The 9,801-nt window shown below is 45.0% G+C and overlaps 1 pseudogene; it reads right to left on the bottom strand.

The window, feature by feature from the left end:
- Positions 1-9,801, bottom strand: part of LOC143138165 (janus kinase and microtubule-interacting protein 3-like) — a 31,834-nt pseudogene that overhangs the window by 3,531 nt on the left and 18,502 nt on the right.

Consider the following 9,801-nt stretch of genomic DNA (forward strand, 5'->3'; position numbering starts at 1 on the left):
TTGAACTTTGTAAATGGTTAAACTTTAAAGTATAAATAACATGTAACCAAACTGCCTAAAACTGTGCATAATGCATATATGAAACAGATATGAAGCATCTTAGGAAAGGTGGTACTAATGAGGGTAAAACATTTCACTTAAATTAGTAACCTTCTCTAAATTAGTAATTAGTAACCTTCTCTCTACATTACAGTATTAGGAGACATGTACTGAAATATGAACTTTTACCAATATTCTTCTAATGAACACTAGATGGAGCTGTTGGAGCATTTCCCCACCCAATGTAAGGGGTGGAGACAACATTAGAAATCTCAGTGCAAAACTGCAGCAAAATACCTTCTCACTCTCAATGTCCAGCATTTTCTGTGTTAAAGCTGATTTGGTCACCTCAATTTGCTCTAGCCACTGAGTAGAACAGAATGAAGAAATGTTATAAATGTAATAACAATGAAACACCATATATTGAGTACTGAACCTTAGACATAAAAGCATGTTAGTCAAAGGTACCTTCTCTGCCAGAGTGAGCACAGTCCTGGCATGAATGACTACCACTTGCTCTTCATTGGAAAGGGTCTGTGTACAGGGACACAGATATTAGTGAAAGGTGAAGAAAAAGACTACAACACAATATATGTATACTGTACACAAGAGTTCTGTACACGCAGACAACACAACACGTAGTCACCTGACACAGACTTGGACAAACACACACATTTACAGAAGAAAAGCAACATACACTTACGGCGTTATCCCCCAGAATATCCAGCTTTTTCATCAGCTCTGAAATGACTATGTCCTGCAGTACAGAAAAGGACCCAAGTTGTTGCCAGTGCCTGAGGCTACAGTACATGTTTCAAATACAATTCTATCTCAACTTTCAGCGTTAAAGTTATCACACGTAATTTGATACCTTTGTTACCACAACTTCAGTTACCACAGAATACCACACCAACTCTGACTGAATAAAGCTGGAGAATAGTTTGATGGTCATGAGTGAAAACAGAGGTTTAACGTGTAATGTTCATGCTCATGATTCTAAAAGGACTATGCACAGCACTCTTCTCTCAACAGTACTACCACTTCTCTCAAAGTACATGAAGACAATTCTCAGAGAGACACGCGTTACTGGTACAGCTCATTTCCCCTCAGCTAATGGTCATGTGGGCCTTACTGTCCTTACCGAGACTCCCTCGGCCTCACAGTAGACCTGCAGTGGACTCACTCCCTCACTGAAGTAGATGTTATGGAAGTTTATGGCAGGAGACCTCCTCTCTCTCTCCTGCAGAGGGAACAAAGCTGTGTCACCAACTCTGCTGCAGTGCCCAGAGATCTAATCCATAATGAATAGCTCCCATGCCCACGGCCACGTTCCTCAGAGACATCAGAGGCAGATAGCATATGATAAAGAGATGTCCATTTAGAATTCTAACTAAATGTTAAACTGAACTGGGTATGGCATGAAAGCTTTTAAAGTGGCAATTTATTACAAATAATTCTGAAAAAAGAAGACAGAGAAATGACTGAGAGCTAGCACTTACCTCAAGTTCAAGAATACGGAACTCTAAAAGTTCATTTTGGTCTTTAATGTCCTGAATCTCATTTTTCAAACGATGCTCCTCTGATTCCATTTGCTTTATCTGTGAAATAATAATAGAGCACTCAAAACTTCAAAATGGTATTCACTGAATTAAAGCAGGTGTCAGTGCTCACGCTTGTAGAATTTACCTTTTCGACAAGGACTTGATTTCTTTGATACAGCGCCTGCTTCTCCTCAATCCATTTCATATCCTTCAAAAGAACAAAAACAAAGAATATAAAACACACAGGCATCTGTTCGTCAGGCTCAGCCAAGTGACTGCAGCTGGAAAGACAGAGTAGAATACTGAGCAGAGCTCTACTCCAGAGCCCCAAAATAGGTCACTACGGCTTTGAAGTGGAACTCCCAGGGGTGGCCCAGACGTGGGCCAAGGGGTGTGCGGTGGGCGTGGGAGCCGTGTGAAAATACACGGGCAGGACACCTGGATTGGTCCAGTTACAACTTAGCGCTTGGGTCGGGATGGCGGGTCGGGTCAGCAATGGCAGTGTAAGTGTTGGTCCTGTGGAGTTAATGACATTGTTCTCCCGCTCATGCCCTGCTAAGCATTGTGCAGGCCAATTGTCTCTTCGAGAATTGCCCCCGTTGAGTCAGAGGAACTCTCTGGTCTCCCCGAAGATGCGCCCGACGCCTCCCAAAGCAATTTGGAGCAGGCAGGGCCTCTGCCCACTGCAGTTCAAATGAAATGTGATATATCATACAGTTCCTGCAGGAGCCTAATTCATTCTGTGGAGCCCAGGCTCTCAGCGCCTTGGTTACAACTCTGGGCAGGGCAGGGATAAGGATGAGGGAGGAAGACGGCACTTCTGTACAGCAGTTCTAACGCTCCGCTATTACCGGCAGAGCAGCTAATGAGACTATCAGGGCCCGTAATAGGCAATCTAGCTATGAGCGCATGGGCCCATTTGATACCAAGCAGCAGATGGTGTTTGGTCACACAGTTGTTAATTCCTAGCGTAAAAAAGTGTGAGTGTCCTCTGTATGGAATGCACTCTAAGTACTTTTTAATTTTAATGGAGTTCTTCAATGGCATCAAACTTTCTTGGATATCACATGCAAAGTGATTAATTCAACTTAAAAGCATTCATATCAGCTTGCTGCTGCAATAGTTATTGAGCACTTCTTACCTGGCCTTGCTGACTTAAAACACACTCAAGGTCTTGGACCCTGGTTTGATAGCGGATGAGTTCAGTTTGCATTTGTTCTCGTGTCTGAAAGGAAAGTAGACAGTCTTTCATTACATAAACAGAGAGAATGAGATAATTGTACAGGCCAGATCCACCTTTTGCATAAATGCACTCATGGATTGACATCCTTATCAACAGCAGATGCTTTGATTGAAGGCTCATTATTATAAATTTTACAGACATTTATTACAGTCAGATTATTAGATTTCACTCGTCACACATTTTATGATATAATAAAGATGACATGATTCATAACTGTAAAATGCTAATTGCCTGAGCAATCAGAGTTTACAAGACATTATATTTAACCCTGTTGTGTTGTTAATTTTGCACAATGCTCCAGACAGTGTGGACAATGATGTGCTGTGTGTTTGTACCTTGACTTCCTTCTCAGCATCAAAGGTGCCCCCGACCTGCTCCTGGAGAAGAGCATAGGCCCGCTGCAGTGCCTGGTACTCCATAGTCAACTGACGAAACCTCAGCTCTGTCTCCTCTCTTATCATGCCCTGTACACACACACACACACACACACACACACACACACACACACACACACACACACACACACACATACACACAAAAACACAAACACACACACATATATACGCTTTAAGAATATATCAGACCATATCTCCCCAGGGGGTGGTATAGATATCGAGGGTTTTGATCTGAAAATGTCACTGAACATATCTGTCCGAAATGTCAGCTTGTTTGTGTGGACCTCCCCTCGCATGTTCCCCGGCAACCCCTGACCCTCAGACAGGTCACCCCTGACGTGGACGCCCCTCACCTCCTCCAGGTCATCGTCTGGTGTGCAGGGCGTGCGGTCAGTGTGGTAGGAGATGGATGAGCCGTCCGAGTCCAGAGACGCCTCTTCATCATATCCGAAGAACGTCTCTATCACTGGCTGCTGGGGGCACAAAATAGCTGCACACTTGAGCACTTCATCAACAGCACGTGATAGTCTAACGGTGTGCCTGCTTTCAGACTGAGAGAGCCTATGATCCAGTATCTTAATCCGACCATTATTCTTAATCCTAATCTTAATGGTAATATTAATCACATTATCTATTTCAATCTTAATGAATAATGAGTTGCCCAAATGAGTGCCTTTTATCGTTATGGAGCATATGCAATTACAGTATTTAAACTTTTCATCTCTTTAATATACTGTTAAATAAATGTTGTGCAATCATGTTACATTATACACAACAAAAATGCATAAAGAACTCTCCCACTTTTAATAAACATTTGCTGCACTCTTGAACTGAACACACATTCACTATCAAAGAGAAAAGTGATACACACACACACACACATACACACACACACACACAAACACACACTCACACACTCACGCATGCACGCAAGCACACACACACACACACACACACAAATGCATGTTGGACCTTGCACCTTGCAGGGCTTGATGGACTTCTTCCGTCGAGCTGAATCTTGTCTTCTGTACCTCAGCAGCATGTCTCTCTCCTGAGGCCAGGCAGAGATGAGCTCACTGAGTTTAGCACACATGCACTCCTTCACTCCTGCCAGCCCCTCCCCCAGACTGAGTAACACTCACACTTCTCCACATACACAACCTACATATTTAAACAGTATGCAATACAATTCATTTCTAGCAGTTTGGAATTGTGTCTACCACATAAGCAGGTAACATGCCTGCAAGCATCCTGCTTACAACACAGGAGAGGAAAAATGTATCTAAAATACGGAGACACTGTACATCTGTACATTGAATAACACACAGGCCATAATAGAGGCATATCTGACAGGTGAGCTGCCGCAAACACTTAAAATTCTCTATGTTCGCAGTTCAAGTAAATGAGTGAAACACAGTACTTTGAGACCGATTAACAGGAGGATGAATATGAGGATAACTTACTATGACAGTTTTCACGTATCCTGCAGTTTCCAGGGCCTATAAAAAACACACTGGGTCACCAATAATGGAAATCTCTTCGCCGCTAATGCCGCATTTAACAGCCAAGGCGTGAGTGCTCCCGTCTGCACTAAAAGGCTAGTATGGTTTAATGGAGTCTCACTACTGAAGTAGAAAGCTGTTACTGTCGCTAATCACACACATGCTGATGGGTAAGTATATCTTTGTGTGCAATAGCACTGGGCAACTATGAGTATCTATACTGTAATTTATACTGTACGTGAGCCTTGGTCATGGTTAATCACAATGATTAGGTGAAGTCTGAGTTTGGTACCTAAGGGTTTCTGATGGTGTTTGCTATGTACTGTAAGTGGTTCTGTGTGCCTCTGCACATGCTTCAGAGAGGGAGGCTGAGCTGAGCAGTGGGAGGTGTTGTCATGGCAATCACTTGGATAAATCATCAGTAATGTTAGATGTGTGTGGGGGAGGGGCATTTGTGTGTAAAGCTCATATTCAGCACACACAGGTACTTGTTGTATGGTGAGTGTGTGTGTGTGTGTGTGTGTGTGTGTGTGTGCGTGCGTGCGTGCGTGCGTGCATGCGTGCGTGCGTGCGTGCGTGCGTGTGTGTGTGTGCGTGCGTGCGTGTGTGTATGTGTGTGTGCGTCCATGACCATGGCATTACCTTGGACGTGTGGTCAATGACATCGTTATATGCATGCTCTGTGTGTGTGTGGTGTGTGTGTGTATGTGTTTGTATGTGTGTGTGTGTGTACTGTATGTGTGTGTGTGTGTGTGTGTGTGTGTGTGTGTGTGTGTGTGTGTGTGTGTGTTCGTGTGTATGTGTGTATGTATGTGTGTGTGTGTGTGCGTGTGTATGTGTTGGTCTTATGATGCATGTGCGTGTATGTTGAGACATCACTGAGGCCCTACCTTGGACAGGTCATCTATGATGTTCTGCTGCTCCAGCACCTGCAGCCGGAGGAACTCGATCTCCCTCTCCTCCTGACTCTGGTCCAGATCATTGAGGGAGCTGGGCCTGCGGATGGTCCCTGCCTTCTCCCTCTGCACACACACATATAGTGTCTCAATGCCACGAGCAGTCAACATACTCCCTCTACATGAGTAAAGCATCATATCTATGAAATGGATAGGAACCTTTTGCACATACACACACTGAATTCGCAAAGACATATAATGCACATTTACCAACACTTATACATCATGTCAGAAGACATCATAGATGAACAGAATATGACACACTCCGCACATGTGTGAAAATGCATTTTATAGTAGAGTAAAGCTATTTAAAGCCTAAGTGAGAATAATGAATGACATGAGAATGAGAGAACAGCAGGTGTGTCGTATTCTCCCGTAATTAGAACTCCAGGTCAGGGTGTACATGTTCTGATACAGAAGCGGACATATGGTGGGTCACTAGTGGGGTTTAGGTGTGAGATCGCGTTTGATTCATCTACAGTTTAGTCACACACATGCACATCACTACAAGATTCCCTGCATGCATGTTTACATTTCAGATTTCACTGTCATCTTTGTGTGAAGGGCCCTTCCTCACTCTGTTCAAATGAGGAATATGAGGAATTTGGGGGTGTGTGTCACAGGGTATCCTAACTGCTTCAGAGCGAGCGACTGTTGTGTAGCATAGAGTGCTCTCTGTCCATACTGAATCTGTTAGATACTGTAGGCTCTTCTATTGCATCACATTTCTCTTTCAAAATAGCAGAGCAGTGTGAGCGACAGACAGGGAATAGAGACGGTTGGGTAGCATGCAGTTATGACATTTCAACTGAAAACAACGCAATTACAATGATTTGATCGCTAACGCTAGCTCACATCGAGTTTAGTTCGTATATGGTGTTGGCAAGGTGTGTGTGTGTGTGTGTGTGTGTGTGTGTGTGTGTGTGTGTGTGTGTGTGTGTGTGTGTGTGTGTGTGTGTGTGCGTGTGTGTGTGTATGTGTATGTGTGAGTGAGTGTGTGTGTGCATGCATGTAATTACACGTTATGTGTGCTTGTGTGTGTATGTACATGTGATTGATTGACAACCTTGTGTGTTCCATGACCATGGCATTATCTTGGATGTGTGGTCAATGACATCACTATATGCACATGAGTGAGTGAGTGAGTGAGTGAGTGAGTGAGTGAGTGAGTGTGTGTGTGTGAGAGTGAGTGTGAGTGTGTGTGAGTGTGTGTGTGTGTGTGTGTGTGTGAGAGTGTGTGTGGGTTCATGGTTTACCATCTCAATGTTCTCCTGTGTGACAAAGCGCAGCTTATTCTCCATCCGTCTGAAGGCGTGGGCCAGCTCCTCATTCTTACGGCTCAGTCGCTTGTTCTTATCCAATAGAGGCATAAACTGGCTCTCAGCTTCCCGCAGGCGCTTCAGCTGCGCGCACACACACACACACACACACACACACACACACACACACACACACACACACACACACACACACACACACACACAGACATACAACATTGTATCATTTCATCCCACTTTACATAAACAACATTCATTATATGTTTAGCGAGAGGGAGGGAGAGGGAGAGAGAGAGAGGAAGGGAGAGAGAGAGAGAGAGAGAGAGAGAGAGAGAGAGAGAGAGCAAGCTTGTTGAGATGTGCGTCTTCCTCCAGACACAGACGGCCGTGTGTAAATCTGTGGCTGGGTGTGGAAGGATTAGAGGCCCTTCTCACTCCATATCCACATACACTCACTCTCTCTCTCTCTCACACACACACACACACACACACACACACACACACACATCCTTACATACAGATTGAGCTGTCCGTCAGCTGAGCGGCCACGTCAGACAGAGTGGGGCTCATCCCCCATGATCCTCGGGGGCAAATCCTGACATCTTTTATGCAGGAATCAGACATGCGGCTTTCAGTCGCCGGACACAATGCCCGTCTGACGCCCACTGTCACCAGCTTACTACGCTTACTGGGGGAAGGACGGTCCTGTGGCTCTCTGGGACTGAGAGCAAAAGCAGCTCCACACAAACACTCAGAGAGAGCCTCTGTCTCCGTCTGAAAGCTGCTTGTCAGGGAAGGCCGGGGATCACTGTCTGGGGGGGGTAGCAGTGCATTTTCAGATGCGCCGTAATCAGAGTTGAGTGCTATGCTGAATGTTGTTCTCTATTCAACAATGTCTGTGCCTGATTGAGTTTGCGTTTGTGTAACCAGATAAGAGGACAAACAAAACCCTGGAATTATTTCTAGGCATCCGGCACCAGAAAAACAATCTTGATCCGTCATCTCAGGAGAAATACAGTTGCAATTGGTTTTGCTCTTACTGCATGAATCAAATTCATGAATGTTATTTACTGTACAGAGTTATCTCAGGGTGGATAAGATCCCAGTGTCTCCTTCTGAGGAGAGTGGCATGGGTATTACGGTAATATGCACCAGCAGATTAGTTCATCCTTAGAACATCTGGCTGATAAAAGCTTGTGTAACCAAGCAGGCCCCTCCCGTGGCAGACCGTTTGTAGGAGGTGCAGTGGAGCAGAACCGCCAGCAGGGGGCCAGTGGTCAGGCACAGAGGGGCTTCCAGCCTGGACTCGTCTCAACTCATCCAATCTCTTACACCACTACTCATTACTAAAGGTTTAAGTCTCTGATTGAAATCTGCAATGCACTGGTCAAAGAGTAGGCCACCTTTAGAAAATGTTAAATGCAATACTTATAATTACCTTTCAATGAACTATTTATAAGTACCAAAACTGTATTGTAACAGAATCACTGTGGATCACAACATCGATTTTTTGCCATTGGCCTGGGGGAGCGGGAAACACAGTCATCTATCAGTGTCACAGACCCTTAAAGAACGGAATCTTTTCCATTGCCCATAATGCTTAGGGTGACAGAATGTGCCCGTTAAGGCATGATGGGATTGCGGTGGACCTCAAGAGAGGTCAGCCAACCTGCGAGGGGACCTGCGAGTGTATTTTCATTACATAGAGCTGTCAGTGAAGCGGACACGCATGGGTGCCTGCAGAACAAACACATGCAATAGCTGTTTCGGGTCCACTGCCAACGCCTATCTGGACAAATAAAAGAATGCTGGTCAGTAGTATTGAGTGTGAGTGTAAGTGGACAAACACTGACAAACAGAACCACAACGTCATTTGGCACCAGATTGACCTCCAGAGGACGAAGGCTTCACTGGAGCTCCATTAAATAGATGTGACTGACATCAACCTTGCTGCTGTCTACTCTGCACCCACAGCTCCACAGAGTCTGTTGCCCTTACAGTCTGAGATCATCCTTCTTTGTATTCTGTTCTTGTCTGACAGAGTGTGAGGGTTCAGTGAGTTCTCCATGCCGATCTCCACCATGTACACAGACACATCTTACATTCGGAAGCCTCTAGCGTGGTAAGTAACCCAAAAAGCTTAGCAAAAAAAAAGTAACCTCAAAAGCTTAGCAACACAGTTTGCATACAACTTTCACAGCATGCCAGGGTCCCTTCAGGCTGATCAGGCGTGGATTCTCTTTCCCTCTGTAAACTAGCAAACCATGACTTTGAGTTCAAGTTCAAAAACAAAAAAACTTTCCCACTAGCCTCTATGCCACTGCTTTCACACGCAGCTGAAGGAATGGAAGCTGCTGATGTAAACAGCTGGTAGGCTACATAAGAAACATATTTATGAGGAAATACAAAAGTGTCCAAAATACACTCATGTAGATAGAGTTGTGCGCAGCACTGTGCACAGAGAAACAAGGGAAACGGTCTCCCTCTGCACACACAAAAGTGATCCATCTTTGAAATCATCTGTCACTCGTCCATCAACTTCAACAAAAGGCATGCAAATATTTCAGAGTAGAAGACATGGCGTTGAACACTCGAGTCCTGTGTGCTAATCCTCTATGGTGTGATGGAGAGTTGTGGTCATTACTCACCAGCTCGTTGCGCTCCTCGGACAGCAGGGCATTACGGTCCTCCAGCTTGCGTATGATGGCACTCAGCTCGGCGATCTTCAGCTGGAATCGGCGGGCGTCCTTCTCGTCCAACTGCTGTCCCTTGGAAAAGAAACCCACTGCAGTTTAACCGGATCCTGAGAGGAGCTCAAGACCACCACTATCCCAGGAGCCCGTCGACA

This window comes from Alosa pseudoharengus, unplaced genomic scaffold, assembly GCF_046254945.1.
Source record: "Alosa pseudoharengus isolate Yale_2024_CS ecotype anadromous, Long Island Sound unplaced genomic scaffold, YU_APseudo_1.1 YU_APseudo_1.1_scf_21, whole genome shotgun sequence".
NCBI lineage: Eukaryota > Metazoa > Chordata > Actinopteri > Clupeiformes > Clupeidae > Alosa > Alosa pseudoharengus.